The following is an 18,959-nucleotide window of genomic DNA, read 5'->3' as shown; positions in this document are numbered from 1 at the left end:
GTTTTTTATTTCAATGTTAACATGTTAATCACTTACAAAAGGCATACAGAAAGAAATGTACATCTGTGTACATGTTTTCAAGCAAATGTTGAATTTTAAAACTTATTTTCTTTTCTATACATATATAAATTGACAGAATTCTCTTTTTTTTCAATACCCATTAATTCACAAAAAGATCAGCAAATTAAACACTAAAGGGGTGTCCTTTGCAGTGGTTGAAGCTGTTTGGGATAAGCGGGGCGAACCATACATTGCTCAAGATAAGATCACAACTTACCTAAAACCAGTGGGCATAGTCAGGGAAAAGATTAACATTACTGAGGTGGAGTTGCATGCGTAATAGGGGCGATACTGGGGTGTTGCAGCCCATAGATGACTCTTTACTGAACATGGTGCTAAACTTGAGAAATGCTATGAGTATGGGGCTGAATCGAGATTAAATGCACCCCGATGTTTTTCCATTTGATATTGAAGCTATGACCACCAATCTAGAGAACCCCTGATTTGGATGAAATGTGGGATAGGGTTTACGCATCTTCTCCTATAAGGGAGAATGTATCCCTTTCGTCTTCGGATACTTCTGGAGAAGACTCGATTAGTGAACCTGAGTATCTAAAAATGTCAAAACCATTATTTACCATATGTAGCACTATATGAAAAGAACAACGAATAATGAGTGGTTTACTAGATTGGTGGACGTGATTCTCATTATCTCTAAACCTCTGGAGGTAACTCCTATACCTCCCATTGCAGTTAGAGAGGAATCTTGTCCTCAGGATGCCGATTAAGTGGGGACAGTTGTAACCCCTACGACTCTATACTTACTCTATACTTACTTAATGTTGCTGGAGAGAATATCCAGTTAGAATCATCATGTAAGCAAACCTCCTCAAGCACAACCTCTAAAAAACAGTGATCACACAAGAAGTAAAAATAAAAATTGAAAAAAGAACAATCTAAGGAGCTTACTTAAATTAATACTGTTCTCCTCTCAGTTAGTACTAGCTCTAATTGTGCAATAGTTCATATGGTCTCCCCTATTGTCTGTGAGTGTATCTTGTTATATGCTAAAGCCTTTTGAGAGATGCGATACGAGTGGAAAATAATGTGGCAAAGGTAAAGGGGAAAAATTTAAGTGCTCCCTGGGGGACTGGCTGTCAGACTTCGTCCGTGGAGCTTGTGGAGGACCTGGAGGTTATGGCCCCCAGTCTTGTCCTCACCCAAGATGGCGGTCGCAACTATAAGACAAGACCACGCCCCCTCTTCGGCGCATTGTATCTGTCCATGTTTTCGTACGCCGTCAACGCTGTTTTGCTGCCGGTGTGTCTGGATCCCGCTACGAACCACCCTTGCCGTTCACTTGCTTCCCCTTACCTAGTTTCCATTCCTAGACGCTCTCCGCGTACTCCTCTTCCTTTATTTCTTAGTTTAATTTCTTTTTCATCCTCCTTCTATTATCGTCCGGGAGCCTTGCTCGAACGCTCCTGTTTAGTTTCCGGTTCCGCTTGGTAAGCGTCTCCGGTAACCACTATTTTCTTCCTCTTGGTCTCATCTCACGGTAGGTGTTTCTGTTGTTTCCTGTTGGATTTGGGGTGTTTCCTTTCTCCTCTAACATCCATTGCTTACCTTTCTTTCGTGACACTATTTCCGGGTTTTTCACCCTATCTTCAGTTTGTCTTTCTCTCCCTTGTCTCAAATTCTACCCCGTTCCTGTCATTTCACCCACGCTTAGTTTGCCATTCCCTGTATCCTGTTGATCTTATTGGACCTCTACTTGCATTTATCCTGTTTTCCTGAATTGCCTCAAGGCTAAAGGACAAGGCTTGTGAAGTCAGCCACTTATTCATCTTAACAATTCACCCAGGGTTTTTTGGTGCCCGAGAGGCTTTTTCCCTGGTACTTTGGGGGGGTCTAGCTCCTCGGGGTTCACCTTTGATAGGTTACACATCCTGTCAAGGTGGCCTCTGGGGGAGCTAGGCCCTATTTACACGACAAGAAGAGGAAGACAAAGAAGGGACAGTCCTCAGAAGACCGGCAGTTGTGCAGGAAGACCCCCGCCAGTTCCAAGGACAACTCTTCTGAAAGTATTGGTGAGGAGGAGGTTGGGGAGGTCGGTCCTTTGTCTGACACTGGTGTTGGTGTGGGGTCAATAAGTATTGATAAACTGGTCTACAAAATAATTGAATAACTTAAAGAAATGGGGTGAACACTATTGACACTATTAATCCAGACTATTTGGTTGATGGTTGTGAGCATGTGGATTGACCAAAGATGCAGAGGAGCTATCTGTTACATCATGGAATTCTAGAGATTCTCACTCATTTGTGTCAAGTAAGATGAGAACAGATATCCTACTAAGTGCAGATATATTTGCCATACAAGAGACTTGCCTCTGACAAGAGTTTGTATTGGATGGATATGAAATCTTACAAAAAAAAAGCTAAGTGTATAGGCTCAGGTAGACCTTCTAGTGGTCTGATACTGGGGGCTAAGAACTATTTAACCCTAATTGAATATAAGAAAAGTGTAACTCATCCCTGTACATTGGCAGCTATGATGGATACAAATATATGAATGGAAAGACTTCTACAATTCTAATTATAAATGTTTATATCCCCCCTAATGATGTACTCCCAAGCCAAAATATTGAAGAACTAGATAGTATAATTGAGGACTGGATGAAGGTAAATGTAAATACTATATACCTCATAGTGGGTGATTTAAATTTTAATAGGTTTACATCATCGTTAAAAAAGACTAGGGTATTATTCCCCATTAGGATGAAACAGTGGGGAGTGATGATTAACCTGAGAGATGTCTGATAATCCCACACCAAATGACAGATGGGGAAACCTTTATATAAATTAATGGCCTATGTCAACAATAATGCTGAGGAGAAAAACAATTTCATATACATGGTCAGCTATGAATTTATATTCATGGATTGACTGTATTTTTTCCTAATGCAATGGTAGGCCTTTTAGGCTGACTGTTTTGTGCCCACACACCTGAGTGATCATGTGGTCCAGCGGTTTGGTATTCAATTGAAAGCCCCCAAAAAAGAAACATTGGCTGTAGGTTATAGACTAAATTTGAGTGGTAACAGAATGTATTGGTCCATTAAGAATATGGAAAGATATGAATGCTTTTTTGAGAATTTATTGATGGGGATTCAAAGTCTAGGAAACATATGCTCGGATAAGTTCTCCATCCTTGGCCAAAAAGCCCAACAATATATTGTTATGCTTGATTTATGCTTGATCCAAGATGGCGCGGGTGCGCAATGCATTCTGGGAGCGCTCGGAGCCATGTTGGATATTTACTTCATACTGCAGTGAAACGCTGCACACATTTTGCTGAGTGTTAGATTCACAGTGCTTAGACAAACATGCTTTTCCAAACCTGGTATGCTGTCAAGGCCATTTCTGCTGGGAAAGCTAACGTTGTTATGGCTTGCTCCGTGGAGCATGTTTTAAGAGAAGGGAGGCACTGCGCTTCTTGGAGGGAGCTCTCGATTGACCCAGCTGGCAACCGACGGCTGTTCCTCAACTGCGCAAGTGCAATTTCCAGAAGGTTCGAGAATTAACTCCTCTTTGTGGAGTGTGTATATATGCGGAAGCCCGGAGGGGGTAAGGTGAGACTTCAGCCAGAGAAGGACGCTTACGTCTGGCCTTCCTGTGAGCTGTGGTACTCTCGGCCTGGCTGTTCCCAGGGTCTTCCAGCCGCTTCTGGACGAGATGAGGAATTCTGTTACGCTCACGGTTATGTATTTCTTTTTGACCTCTTGACTTCTTCTGTGATCTATGTCCTTATTATTTTTTTTTGTATTTTTTTTTTTTAAAACTGTGTTTATTGGTTTTACTGAAACAAGGCAGGTATAATTACATTTAACATTAAAACTTTCCCCCCTCCCACCCCCTCCCTCCCCTCTGGTCGGATGAAATCTTAAAGACCATTGTTCCACTTATGCATTGAAGATGTCTGAAACCTTAACATTATGAGGGCACCATTGACCCATAAAGTCTGACTGCAGGTATTGCAATATCCCTTCCCATTCCTTTCCGAATGTGTCTCCAGTTCCTTGGATCTTATGTGTAATTTTTTCCATAGTTATGTGGGCCCACACTTTCCGAAGCCAAGTGCAGGTCAGTGGAGTATTTTTATTCTTCCAGTTCTGCGCTATAGTGGTCCATGCCGCTATAAGTAGGCCCATACAGCTTCTCCATTGTGATTTGCTGTATTGCATTGCTGTATCGTCTCTGATTCCACAGAGCCACACTCCCTCCCCCAGCAAACCCACATCCGGGAATATTTTACCCATTTCGCTTTTCACCTCTTCCCAGAAGGGTTTAACACCTTTGCAGTCCCACCAAATGTGTCTCCAAGTGCCCACTTCTTCACACCCCCTCCAGCATTGGTTAGATGAGTTTGGATACATTGGGTGGAGCCTCTCTGGGGTAAAGTGCCATTGAGTCATAATTTTTACCCACATTTCCCTTGTTTGTGCCGAGCGGGTCATTCTGGGGATTTGCTTCCATAGGTCTTCCCACTGCTTATCCGTTGGTTCTACCTCCAGCGTTCTACCCCATTTTATTCTATATGACCATTTAATGTCTTCTCCTTGTGTGTTTATGAATTTATATAGTATGGATACCCACTTTTTCTCCCCCGTATTGGAGATGATATATGTCTCGAACCCTGTGAGATCTCTGGTTACTGCTTCGGTGATTTCCGGGGAGTTCAGCCAGTGTTTTAGCTGTTCATATCTATATCTATTACTTTTGGGGTTTTTTTCGTCTATACTGCAGGATTCCAGTGATCTAATTTCTTTACCAATGAACATCTCGCCTATTTTGGTTATGCCCCCCTCCTCCCAGCTATCGTATGCCCCTTGTTCCATTCCCGGGGGGAACTGTGGATTTCTGCATATGGGGGTAAAGGGTCCCAGTGCGGTGGTCATTATTACTTTTCGTGTCTGGGTATCCCATACCTTCAATGTGGTCCTCATAATTTCACTGATCCCTACATTCTTATGCCTATGCTGTTTTTGCTTCCAGAGAAGTTCTACCAACGGGGTCCTTGCCACTGCTCTATCCTGTTTGGCCCAAATTTGTTGTGGGTTCTCCCCAACCCATTCCCTTAGGACTCTAAGCTGTGCCGCCTGAAAGTATTTTTTGAAATGGGGGAGCGCCATCCCCCCTTCCCTGGTTGGAGCGGTGAGGACCATTCTCGCTATCCTAGGCGATTTCCCTTTCCACACAAAAGATTATACTATTTTTGCTAGGGTTTTGAAGAACGAGTCGGGGACACTCACCGGGAGAGCCTGGAAGTAGTATAACACCCTTGGGAGAATAGTCATCTTTACTGATTGTATTCTACCCCACCATGATATCTGCAAGGGATTCCATCTGCTCAGTTCCTTACGGATGTTTTTGAGTAGCGACGGATAGTTTTCCCCATAAAATTGTTCTATTTTCTGAGGGATCACTATTCCCAGATATCTTATGCCTCCCTCTACAATCGTAAGGTCTAGTTTCTTTGCTTCCCTTTCTATATTTGCTCTGTCCCCTGCCAATATTAGGATCTCTGATTTTTTTCTATTAATCTTTAGACCGGATATGGTCCCATAGGTTTCTAGCTCTCGCACCGCGGCTGGAAGGGTGGATTCGGGGTTTTCTAAGGTAATTAGCATGTCGTCCGCATATGCTATAACTTTATGTTCCTGTCCAGCCATGTTGATCCCTTTAATATTTATTGATTCTCGTATTTTTATAAGAAGAGGTTCCAGGAATAGGGCGTACAGCAGTGGTGAAAGGGGGCATCCCTGTTTCGTTCCTCTTGAGATTATAATCTTATCCGTAACCTCCCCATTAATGACTATTCTGCTGGATGGTGAGTTGTAGTTTGCTTTAATGCGCGCGATATATTGTTCTCCAAATCCCATGTGCTGCAGTATTTTAAATAACAAGGACCACTCCACCCGATCGAACGCCTTCTCTGCGTCTACCGACAATAGTATCGCTGGGGTGTGAGAGATGCCAATTTTCTCTACTAGATGTGCGAGCCTCCTAGTGTTATCGTGGGTTTGCCTACCTGGGATAAATCCCGACTGATCCTTACTAATTAGGTTTGGAAGTAGTGGGGATAGCCTAGTCGCCAGGATTTTCGTATAAATTTTAGCGTCTAGATTAATCAGGGATATTGGCCTATATGATGCTGGGTTAGTTGGGTCTTTACCTGGTTTGTGGAACACCAGAACTTTTGCTTCATTCATTGTGGGGGTCACATTACCACTATCCTTAAATGAGTTCAAGAGTCTGGTTAGTATCGGGGTCAATATATCTGAGTATTTTTTATAAAATGGGGCTGTAAAACCATCAGGGCCCGGGGCTTTGTTACTTGGGAGTCCTTTTATTGCTTTGCTAACTTCTTCTTCCCTAATGGGGGCTTCTAATGTTTTTTTATCCTCTTCTGCTATTTTTGGTATCTGTAGGGTCATTAGATATGCTTCTTGGGCGTTTATGTTAGGGCTTTCGGTGGAGTAGAGATCTTGATAGTATTGCCTCAGTGCTTCCCCCATTTCGTGTGTGCGAGTTTGGACATCCCCCTTCGCATCACTCATGGCCTTGATCGTTGTTTCTTTCTTTTTGGCCCTTAGCTGTCTCGCCAGTAATCTATCTGCCTTGTTCGCCTTAATGTAATATCTCTGTTTCAGATATAGTAAATTACGTTCTGCACCCTTTGTACGTAACATCTCTAATTGCCCTTGTGTATGTCTTAGTGATTTTTTTAAAAGCCTGGTGGGGTGTGTCAGTATTTTTTCTTGTATATCTTCTATTGTTCTTTCCAATTCCTTTTCCCATTGAAACTTTTGTTTATCTCTTGTGATTTTCAACGCTATCATCTTCCCCCGCAGCACTGCTTTAAATGCATCCCAGACTGTACTCACTGCCACCTCCCCGGTGTCGTTCTGTGTAAAGTATTCCTCTATCATTTCCCTTATTGTCTCCCCTGTTGCTGGGTCCTGGATCAACTCCTGCGGGAGCTTCCACCTCCAGAGCCCGTTCCTTCTCCCTGGGAATGCCACATCTAGCCACAGTGGGGCATGATCCGATAGGGCGATCGTGCCCTTTTCCACCCCTTGTATTTTTCCCAGTAGTCCCACTGATACCCATAAATAGTCTATCCTGGACATAGTATTATGGACATGTGAGAAATATGTGTACCCCCTCTGTTCGCCCTTCAATTCCCTCCAAACGTCATTCAGGGCCAAGTGGTCCATTCTTTGCCTCAGGTTCTTCGATGGCACCCCTTGTCCCTGAGTATTCCCCGTGCTCCTATCCAAATGTGCATTCCATGCCAAATTAAAGTCCCCTCCCATGATCATTTCCCCTTTTGCAAATTCTTCCAACTTTGATAGCATATCTTTAATAAACCCATCCTGTCCTTGGTTAGGGGCGTAGATTGAGGCCAGTGTAATGTTATAGCCTTCCACTTCTATATTGGCGAAGGCGTATCTTCCATCTTTATCTACTTTTGTGTCCCGCATTTTATAGCCCTTTCCTTCTTTTACCGCTATCAATACCCCCGCTTTTTTTCCCCACTGTCATTGCTTGAGCCCAGATTGTGTATCCTTTTAGCCTTATTTTCTGCTTATATGGGTTTCTTGGAGAAGCAGTATATCAGCATTTCCTCTTTTAAACTGCCTCTCTAATTTCGCTCTTTTTGTTGGGTGGTTCATGCCTCTAATATTGTAGGTTAATATGCGTACCATCTCCATTTTGTCGTATTAGTGTGTCGATGCATCCTGTCTTCTTCTTTGCGTTTCTTGCCTCCTAGATTTCTCCGATCCTTTCTCCTCCCCCCAACTTCCCCTCTCCCCCAACTTGTAACTTTAAACTCAACAAACTGTCCCCCGAGTAGGGTTAGGGTTCCTATTGATGCTGAGGCGTTGCGCCTCTCGCTCCCTGCCCTCCATACCCTCGGGGGGTATGCCATGGGGAGTCCTAAACCCCAGTAATCCACTTGTTATTTCCGATTACCACCCTGTCGGGGCTCGCCCGGGCCGCCAACCGTGGATTGTCCCTTGGGTGCCGCTCCCCCGCCCCCCCCGGTCCATACTCAGCATCCGGTTTCCATGTGGTCCCCCAGTTATGCGTTCTTTCTATTTTTCTCATGGTACCTTCCTTCGGGTTTCCCTCCCTGTGCTTGTCTTTTTCTTCTTACTGGATTCCCTGCCCATTGGGTTTCTTGTACGATCTCTCCTGTATGAGGCTTCTCCTCGTTCCACCTCTTCCTCTTGTAGTCCCAGAGTGCTGAGGCCTTCTTCCAGTGTGGTGACCCTTCTCTGTTTTCCTTCCCAGGTGAATAGCAGCCCAAATGGGAAGGTCCATTTGTAGCGGATCTGTTTTTCAATTAATACTTTCACTAGTGGGGCCATTGCTCTTCTTTTTTGGAGGGTGACCATGGCCAAGTCTTGATACAATTGGATGTCTTGCCCGTTCATTTTGATATGTTCCATTTCCCTCGCCCTTCTTAGAATCTGTTCTTTCTGCGGATAAGAAGAGAGGGCCACCAGGACATCGCGTGGTCTTTCCCCTGGGGCTCCAGATCTTTTGGGTCCAACCCTGTGTATTCTGTCGATTCCGATAGCTTCAGCATCTTGCGTCCCCAATATGTCTCTAAACACTTCTTTTACCGCTTCTTTCAAGTCTTTATCTAGTACTGATTCCACCATGTTTTTGATTCTAATGTTCGAGCGTCTGGAGCGATTCTCCAGATCCTCACATTGTATTTCCAGGTTTTGAGTGAGAGATACCAACCGTTCCTGTGCTTCGCCTATTTGGCTCGTATCTTCTTCAAGACTTTGCACTGATTTTTCCACCATATCCGTTCTCTCTTCGAGGTTGTTTATATCCAGTCTTATGTCTTGGACCGCTTGTTTCATTTCGCTCTTCATGGTTGCAAATTGCTCTTGAACTGTAGACATGAACTTCTCTTGAAAATCCATGAACCATGATTGCATATCTTCCCTGGTCAATGGATGCTGTTTCTGGGAGAGTGTTTCTGCCTCGCCATCGGTTCCTTCCTGGGTTCTCCCTTTCGGTTGTGATGCTCCCTCCGTAGTCCACATTTGTAATATATCTGCGCCTTGTTTTATCGATTGGGGTGTCTGTTGGGAGGGGTTGCCCTTCCCTTTTGCTCTTGACATGGCGGAGTGTTTTATTGGAGGGTCTATGGGGTTCTGTACCCTTTTGTAGCCTTCCAGTAGTGTATTCCCCCGTTCGGTTCCTCCGGCGTACTCCCGTGAGTGTAGGGGAGGGGGGAAGCTCTTGTCTTTCTGGACGTGGTGTCCCCTATTCCTCTTCTTTCCTTGTCGTCTCGTCCTCACCCCTGTGGCTATGAGGCTTATTCTTGCGTTCCCCCACTCCGCTATCCCCCCCTTTATGGGGGAGGCGACTCCAGCGGTGGACTCCCTTGTGCCCTGGTCGTGTCGTGCAGGGGGAGAGATCCCCAGCCGGTCCAATGCCTGGGTGCTGTTTCTAGCTGGGGCTTCTTATGGAAGACCCTCTTCCGCGTGTCTTCCCGAGCCAGTCTCGATCTCCGTTAGTGCGCCACTCCCGCCTCTCCCACTCCCTCCTGTTCCGTGTCTTCACAGCATTATGGAGGTGGGTGCTGGGTCACATTGTGCTGCCTCGGTGGATGATGGCTCATCTGCCGCCTCCCCCCCCCGGCTGGCTCACCTTTTCTGCTGCCGGTGTTCTGCTTCCCCTCTTCCGCGGGCGGCTCCGCTCCTTCCCCCGTGCTGCTCCTCCTCCCCGCCGCTGACACGATCGCGGGCGGATCCCTGATCCTCGGGACCGCCTGTCAGGGCTTGCCAAGGGGGGGGGGGGGGCAGCGGAGCTCCCGATCCTGCTCCCACGCTGGGCTATCCCCGCCGCGTCGCCCTCTTCCGAAGCGCTGGTCTGCGCGGTGAAGTCCCGTACGGCTCCGATGGGGGAGGGGCCGGACCTGTTCTCCCGCTGTTCGCGTTCGATTTTCCTGCCGCGTCGCCGCCCCCACGCCAGGGGGGGGGGGACCTCAGCTGTCGGGGGGGGGGGGCGAGGAACGGGCCCTTACTGCCTTATGCGTGCTTTATTTTTGGCGGCCCGGGCGGAGCGCCGATTAACTGCGTCTCCTCACCCCGGCGGCCATCTTGGATTCGTCCTTATTATTTTTGTGAGTTATTTCTATGTACTTGTAATCTTTGAATAAATAGCCGTAAAGAGCTGATTATCTTCTAAAGAGTGCGTGGCTGTGAGTTATTGTGTCTGTCTGTTTATGGTTTGAAGTATTTGCTCTATAATTGCATTGGTGATTTATGGTTGTTCTGTGCACTTTTTGGGGAAGAGCAATACATATATTCATGATGCTGATGACAGGCATCACGATAAAACTATTGTTAAGACTAAAAATGATGACGTTTTGATTGCTAGAGAAAGAAAACGATTTAATAAGGAAATCATTGGGGTAAAGAGAAGTCTGTACTGATATACTGAAGGAAAAAAATGAAGGAATTTAAGAACGTCGCTTAGATGGCCTCAATTGCATAGTATGCTCAAAAATACAAGTGGCCGCAGATTTTGGAAATTCTATAAAAACCATGTCGGCTCCTATGATATGGACAAAAAGGAAATGAATCCTATATCTGAGACGGATTGGATCAAACATATCGGATCCCACCATTAATGGGCTAATAAGGGTATACATAAAAAAGTATTGGAGGATTGGGTGGGGTCGAGCTTAGTGTGGTATGCAGCCTTGACAATATTTAGATAATACATAAATTAAAACCTTCTAGAATGGCAGGTCCTGATGGTATCCCAAACTTGATTTATAAGTATAAGTCACAATTCTGGGCACAAACTTTTTCACTATTTACCACAATATTGAATACGGGGATTATACCAACTAGCTGGAAGGCCTCTATTCTTATACCGATTTTTTTTTTTTTTTTTTTTTTTTTTTTTTTTTTTTTTAAAAGGCGCTTGAGATAATTTTAGTAATTACAGAATTCTTGCAGTTTCCAACGCTTGCTCTAAAATGTTTGCCCAAATATTGCACCCAGAATTAAATGTATGGACCAAGCAGAATAAAATACTATCTAAACTACACACAGAGTTTAGACGTGGGATGGGTACTCTGGTCAATGTGTGGACATTGCAGTACCTGATACGTCGGAGTCTCACATTGAGAGAGAAACCATTTTACATCTGTTTTATTGACTTTAAGGATGCGCTCGACGCAGTAGATAGACATTTTGTGGCAGAAGCTAAGGGATAGAAAGTGGAGTCTGTGATTTTATACTTTATACAGGAATTATACTCTGACAATGCGATACAGATTCGACTCAATCAAGAGGGCAGATTGAGTGATAAAATACTGATCAGAGTCTTTAGAGGGACTGCCCATTGGCACCTACTCTTTAGAACATATGTCTGATTTGCACAAATCTCTGGGGGATGCCCACAATTTACCTCCTAAAATTGGTGATACGCACATAAGTTGGTAAGGCTACGCCGATGATATGTTACTACTTCATCATACCCATATAGGGTTGCAGCCTAGTGTGAACAAAGTATCAATTGTAATAAAACCAAAATTATGAAGATCGGCTCCCAAAATAGTAAATACAGGAAATTTGGATGGAGGAAGTGTGCACTCATACATATATCTGGCTATTTTTATATCTGATACCTTGAACGTCCATTTGCTGGAAAACTTTGTTAACTCTGAACCTTTTTTCCATTTTTCTTTTATCTCGAATTTTTCACACTTAAAAGTGGATTGTCTATTGAGGGTTTGGTGAAAGTATGCTTAATCCCATGTCTAGGCTACTGCTTGGAAGTTTTTACTGTAAAAAAAAAATGTCTCAAGAAATTAAAGGGCAATTTGTTGTGTAGAATTTTGGGTTTGCCTAGAAATGCCCCGATGGAAGGAATTAATTGTGAACTTGGCTTAACATCTCTGAATACCCAAATGAAAATAAGGATGGGTATTCATTATATACAAATACTCAGTAAACTGGATTATAAGGAATCCTTTTATTCAGATTTTGGTTGTTCTCTTAGAAATAATGATACTGGATGTATATTGAAAGAATGGAAAAATGATAAGATTTTTTTTAATGATATTGTTTTTAAGTGGGATAATGATATTCCGCTTATGGTGATGGAAAAATAAATAAATACATTGGCATGTGTTTGAGGCCGTGATAATCTCTAAATTGGGTACCATGAGGAAGTATGAAAGATGGGTTAAACAAAGCTTCTTAGTGGATATTTCATGTAGTTCTCTCACAAACCATTTTGACATTAATGTCAGAAGGTTTGTGATGAAATTAATATTGGATTTGTTACCAACTCTCTGAAGAACTGCAGCTGGTCTGAGATCCCATATGAGCAAAGGTTCTGTAGATTCTGGAAAGGGGAAGTTGAAACTTCTAGACATCTCCTAACATAGTGTGTGAAACTAGAGGAGGTCCACAGAAAGGGAGGCCATAATCTGAGATATGAAGTGGCTAACTATGCTGATATTTGTCCTGAGCGATATTTGCTGAGAACTACAGTTTTAAATTGATCTACTTACCATATCTGGTATGAAATATGTATGCTCTTAGAAAATATGTAAGGTCTAATTAGGGGTAGCTTGCTTGATAGATTATGTGATTATTGTAAATGATATGCTTTCCTAAGTTTTCTTTCATATGTATACAGTCAAATTGTATTATTATGATGGATTTTAAATGGTAGTTATGAAGTGTGATCATTATTAAGATTGTGCTGTGATATGTATTGGTGTCAAAAGGTTTATTTAAACAATAAAACACAAACCAATCCCAATACTTGTTTTGAAGCACTTTTCATGTCATTTAGAAAATGATACGTGTACAAATTTTACTTACAATAAAACACTCAGTATATGTTCAGGGTGCAAAATGTGCACTTGCCACTAGCCATTGGTTAGTGATGTGCTGTGTGTATGTATAGAATTGAGATGGCGAGTCTTTTCTTCTCTGATGGCTTGCTAATAGCTTGCAACTTTAAAACGTAAAGAATTCGGGTTCAACCTGTGTCGCTTTCTATTTATTTCTACAAATTAGTTGCTAAATGTATATACAGATTATGTTATAGTGAACATGTTTTATATATATTTGGCACAAACGGGAACATTCTAAGCAGTGTACTATTTATAATTCAGATATCATTTACCAAAGTACTACAAATGAGAGCTTGACAAGTAGTGATATGATGCATGTGTAGTTGTTTACTGTTTTTTAAGCAATCTACTCATTGCTATTGACTATTCTAACATGCTAATTTCACATGCGTAGAAACATAATGGTGGTCCTCATCATTGCATATATCACAACCCATTGTCACACCGGTCACCAGGGATCTAATTTGGCGGATTTCACCTGTGGGTAGCAGGTTCATTCTGTATCTCTAATGACCAGTAACCATTTGCAATCTTATTTTTTTTTTTAGATATTTTGGGATTGTTCCAAGAGGTTTGTCAAGAAGGGAGAGGCTTGTATATCTATTTTTTTTTGTTATCTATAAAAGATTGCAGGCTTTGGGAACTCGCAATGTTTTTAGGCAATGTGCAGTGAGATTTAATTATTTGTCCATTATCACACACTTTGGTTGAGCAGTGTGATTCAAGCCCCTTGTTTTATGTCTGATCTCTTGGTGAATGTTGTGACACATCACATGACCCCAACTAACTTTATTTAATTAAGCAGCACAGGAAAAGGGGGAAAAATGACCGGCTGCAAGTGTAACATATGCCCAGGTACTTTTGCTCCCATAGCGAAAATGAAAAGCTGGCACCCATGAATATACGCCCAGTAAGTGAACATATATCTGAAAGTGAAATTTATAAATGTAGTTCAATTGGCCTTCCCCTTAGATGAAAGTGCTCAAGACGAAAAAAAAAAATAATGAACACCAGAAAAATAACATGAGAGGAAAAGTTCCAATGAATATGCTGGGAAAGTATAACAAGTGCTCACTTTTTAAACCCAGCAATCTGTCGTGAAATATTCCCTGGAGAGCAAAATCCCAATATGAAACAAGTGCGTGTGGGTAAGTGTCTGCACTGGGAACATGACAACATGAGTAAATTTATGATAGCCAAATACTTGAGCAAGTTTGCCAACCCCAATAAATAAATAAATACACGGGTTGCATACACCCACTGGAAAAATGTTACACTGTCCACCCACATGTGTCCTTTAACTTTGCCCCGAAAAGCAGCCACAATCGGGGGCAAATAACTGCACAAGTGTCCAGGATTGCAAACTCTCTTGCCACATCGTGGGCAAATACTCATGACTTACTTCCCCTCATAATTTCCCCTCCTCACCCCCATGTCTGTCTTTCAACAATACTCTGCTTTATAAAGATAACTTGAAAAGTACACACACCATAGTGTCACTCAAATATATAAATGCTTATAGAACTACGTTAGGCAAAAAGTGTACAATGGTGGCATCATTTCCCCCATCTTGACTGGGAAACTACAAATACCAGAATGCAGTTCAGCAAAAGGAAAAAAGTCTCTAAGTGCAATATGTTCAAGCAGTAACAGTAGCACAGTTTAAATAAAAATACAGATGCCATGTGTTTTCTTAATATGTTGGTGGTTATTTTAAATTAAGAAATGCTCTAGGCATCCGGGACTGTGGACTGTCTTCCATCCATGCAGTAACTGGAACGGACCCTGCTTAGCTTCAAAACGAGGAAGCGGCCTGCCCCCCTCAGGCCATGTTGCTCTAAGTAATTTTGTAACTTGTGCTCATTTATCTGGCAACATGGCCTCAGGGTGCCAGCCGCTACCTTGCTTTGAAGCCGAGCAGGATTAGTCCAGGTTACTGCGTGGATGGGAGTCCTGGATGCCTAAAGGCCATTGCCAGTGATTATTCACCCCAATGTCACTGTAGCTTTAAAAATATCTATTGTTTGTGTAACTTTTTTCTATAGCCGCGGGTACAGAGCGACAGATAGCCTTGGCAATCTGTAGTGCTTTTATGTATGGACTACAGATAGCTGCAGCTATCTGTAGTTTTTATAGCTGCGAAAATCCGAAAAACTGCTACAACAAAAAATGCTTTCTTGCGCCCTCACCAAGTACCCTCCTCATCTGTGCCAGCTCCCTCCACACCCCAGATGGCCTTCTCACCTCCCCGACCCTTTCCCATTCCCCCCACAATACACACTGTTTCTGTGATGCATTTGAGATGTCGGCTGTTTGCGGATATACCTTGGGTCACAGAAAAGCTTTGTGTTGCAAACTCAGCCCCTAGACCCCTTCCAACTACCAAATGTCACTTGGTGTTCTGTAGCCACATTCCCCCTACAAGTTTCATTTTTCGATAACCTCGGCTATATCCTCAACTATCTCTTGCATCGAGCAAAAACAAAGATGGATGCTGTTTCATTTCTAAATAAAACCTGGTTTTGGCAATTTACCCGAGATATAACTATCTATTTTGGAGAAGGGGGCACCTACTTCTCTGTCAAATATTGCTTTGAATAACCCCAAACCACAAAAGGCCTCCAGTAAACGCTTTGTACCCATGTTTTTTTCGGACATAGTCCAAATCAGTCCAGTGGTTTGGTCTGTGTGGTCCTGCAAAAATGGACCTTGCTTGTGTAGTGGAAAATGAATGGAAAGTAGGCTGCAACTTAGATTTTCTTTTTTGTTGTTTTCTTAATAACTTAATAAATCTTTCCCACACATTGCAGTCTTAGGGGTCGGGGGGACGCCAGCACGTCCCTAATTGACTTCAACATTTCTACCAAATCCGTTACACAGATCAAAAGTTATTAGAAATAGAAAAATAGAATCTTTTGAGTTTCCTGTCCCCATCGATCAGGCATGTACTTTTATGCATGCTGTAATGGATCTTAAAATGAATTCCTATGCATGTTACCTTAGTTTGCCTCACATTTACACATGCAAAAACAGGTTGGGCTCTGCCATCTTTTTTTCCTAATCTTTTCCGTTGCTACATCACCCTAACTTCAAGTGCCCTTGTGGCAAGAATATGGATCGCCTCAAACAACTGACATCACTAGACGCTTGCGCCCCTTTTCATAACTCCAATGCACGTCTCATGTCAACGTCCTCTCTGCACAATCTATTGACGTGTCTCCATGGAAATGCCAAGACGCCTCGTTCCTCAAAGTGTAAACAAACCCTTTCTCATCACACAACATTGGAGTTTATTTTTCCACTGTCTCAGTGTATTTCATTTCAAGCCTCAGTGGTTTGTTTCTGCTCTCTTCAGCTATCTTCCTAGTTCGACGCCCTGCAAACACTTACTTACACTCTTTGAACTGATTGAACTGAGTAGTTGCTTTTTATTTAAACATTTCTTATATTATGTGCAAATGTCTTTGCCAAACCATATTTAAATTGTACTTTTATAAGGCTTATTTTTTACATTTGTGAATGCGAATTTCATAGTTTGTGCCGATTGTTCATGTCTTAGCACTATAGTTTTTTGTAACATGTCAGTCTGTTTGTATACAAGAACCACCGGTAAAGGATACACAACAAGCTTTTTCTGACTGTTGATTTTGTACTTATTCAATATTCAGGAACTATGACAATACAGCCATACCAGTAAGAGTCCGAACATTCAGAGGAGGAATTAATTGAATGAGAAAGAAGCGGAAATGATGGGGCATGGAATCAGATTATAGTCGTAATGATCAGTCACTGGTGCCTGAACCCAGTCGTATGGAAAACGTATGGAAGACGTTTCCATCTGGTGTATCTGCGATGGTTGCAAGGTTATGCTACCGAGGTTGAGAACTGCTGTTGCTGAGAAAACTCTGGATGCTTGGCCTACATAGCCGAAGAAGACATGCCACTGCTATACGTTACCGAGCTGCATGACTTCAGGGCAGTCTGACTCTCAAGATCTATTTTGCAGATGAAGATGGCCGTTTGCACTAACTTCGAGCAACAGTTCTCGCCCTCGTAATCCAAATAATGAGTACGTCTACTCTAGATCTGATGCATGTTTGACAACTGAAATGGCTAACATTTTATGTTGTTCTTCTACATCACCGACAAATGTTTTTTTTTCCTGTAATTTGAATACATTTCTCGTACTAGAGTATGCATCACTAGAAGTAACATCCAAACAATAACATTTCTTTCACTTTGAATTTAAAAACAATATTTCCTTGGGTCCCAAACCGTTCTTGCTTTAATGGGTGTTCGCATTTGAAATTTTTCGACACTTCAAATGGTGTTTTAAACTAAATAAGTACAGTTATCTGGTTCATTCTAATAAAATATTTCTGTTTCTCTTTCACAGGTGCTACAGGCGTATGGCCTATCATGCATTTACATGGTGGATTCGTGGAAGACTTGGCTTCTGCGTTAGTTCAAGCCATTCGTATGAAATTCCCCAGTGGCAGCGGACAGTACAAGGGATTGTTACACACAGTACCGCAACCGCATCAATACAATTTTTAGTTTGTTTGGGCCATCTACATTACCAAAGTAAGTAAAAAAAGAGTTCTTATGTATCGTTGTTTGAATTTTTCAGTAAGTCAACACGCCCAACCGTCTAGGAGGTTCATGAAAGAAGTTTGGTGTTTTGCGCTCGCCTCATGCCCATCCATCACCCTCCAGTATCCGTATCAGTTTGCATCTATGACCGTGTGCTCACGAGGGGGCTGGGTGGATTGGTATGAGGATGTCAAACATAAGCATTGAGGCTTGGTGGGTGTCAACAAACACGTCACACATTCACATAGACATCCACTTTTCTAATCCTTTATAAACACCTTGATAATTACCTAGGGGACATCTCTGCAATCCACAAGATATATCGCCATCTATCTACTTGTTACAAGGCTTGCTGAATTGGCTCATCTGTCATCCAAGTAAGTGTTGGTCAACTACTTTGTTCTCAAGTTTCATTGATCGCTCCTCAAAGTTTCTATATCTTTATACCTAATGTACACTGTATTCTCATTTTAATTTATCTCAAATAGTTCACCATTATCAAACTTTTATGTATTTTTATCTCTGAAATAAGCACATTTCATTACAGAGCATTGTATCAGAATGTAATGTTTCATAGTCCATGTTTTTAACGCATGTTTTCTTTTGGTGGATCAAAGTTTATTGAATGGATTTAGTAATATGTTACAATTTGTGGTACAACAATGAGTTCTGACTAATTTGATCGCTGTGATAATTAGACAAGGTTGCAGAGGTTTTAAAAAATGTAAAGCAAAGTTTACAAACAAAGCTATGTGATCGTTGCTTTGCTCACAGTGACAGTTTATTAATTGTGATAAATATTTATATTTCTTTAACAGATTTTACGGACATTTCAAGAATGCCTTCATGTATCGTTTTGATTTCCCTACTGTGAGCGATCATGTCAAAACTCCTGGCACAGTCCTGCATGTATTCCCAAAGGATTTATATTTAATAAGAAGATGGTTTTCAAATTGGAGATTTCCATTGTCCGAGATTGAAAGCAGAGTCAAGGATGTCTTGGAATACGTGAAGGGCAATCGATTACGTGCCTGCAGCATGCACTTCTCGGACGATATGTAGGAAGCATCCCACTACACTAAAAAGCATTGTCACAGACGCCTTCGCAAATTACTTCCCAATGCAGTTCCGACTAAATCTCCACACATGCTGACTCCGGTGAGTAGTGGACGATTAATGTGTTATGTATGCCGGTATAAAAGAAGAGTGGGTTCAATACATCTGTCTTCTAAATGGTCTCTCAATCTAATGAATTAGTGTGTGGAAAAGGTAACATGAGGAACGTTTTTGACTTTTTGGGGGACATCTCCATCAATGTTATTACACATGTTGCACTTGCGACACAAAGCACTGTATTTTTAAAATGTTTCACTTTCGGCTAATTTGTC

At 42.3% G+C, this 18,959-nt stretch overlaps 1 protein-coding gene across 2 annotated transcripts in view; it reads left to right on the top strand.

Moving 5' to 3' along the window:
- RABL6 (RAB, member RAS oncogene family like 6) overlaps positions 1 to 18,959 on the top strand; it is a 931,527-nt gene that overhangs the window by 29,437 nt on the left and 883,131 nt on the right. The gene's annotated exons all lie outside the window — the stretch shown is intronic.

Source organism: Ambystoma mexicanum, chromosome 8 (assembly GCF_040938575.1).
Source record: "Ambystoma mexicanum isolate Mex_15411 chromosome 8, UKY_AmexF1_1, whole genome shotgun sequence".
Lineage (NCBI taxonomy): Eukaryota > Metazoa > Chordata > Amphibia > Caudata > Ambystomatidae > Ambystoma > Ambystoma mexicanum.
The sequence above is the reverse complement of the archived record's forward strand: the minus strand, read 5'-3'. Positions and strand labels throughout refer to the sequence as shown.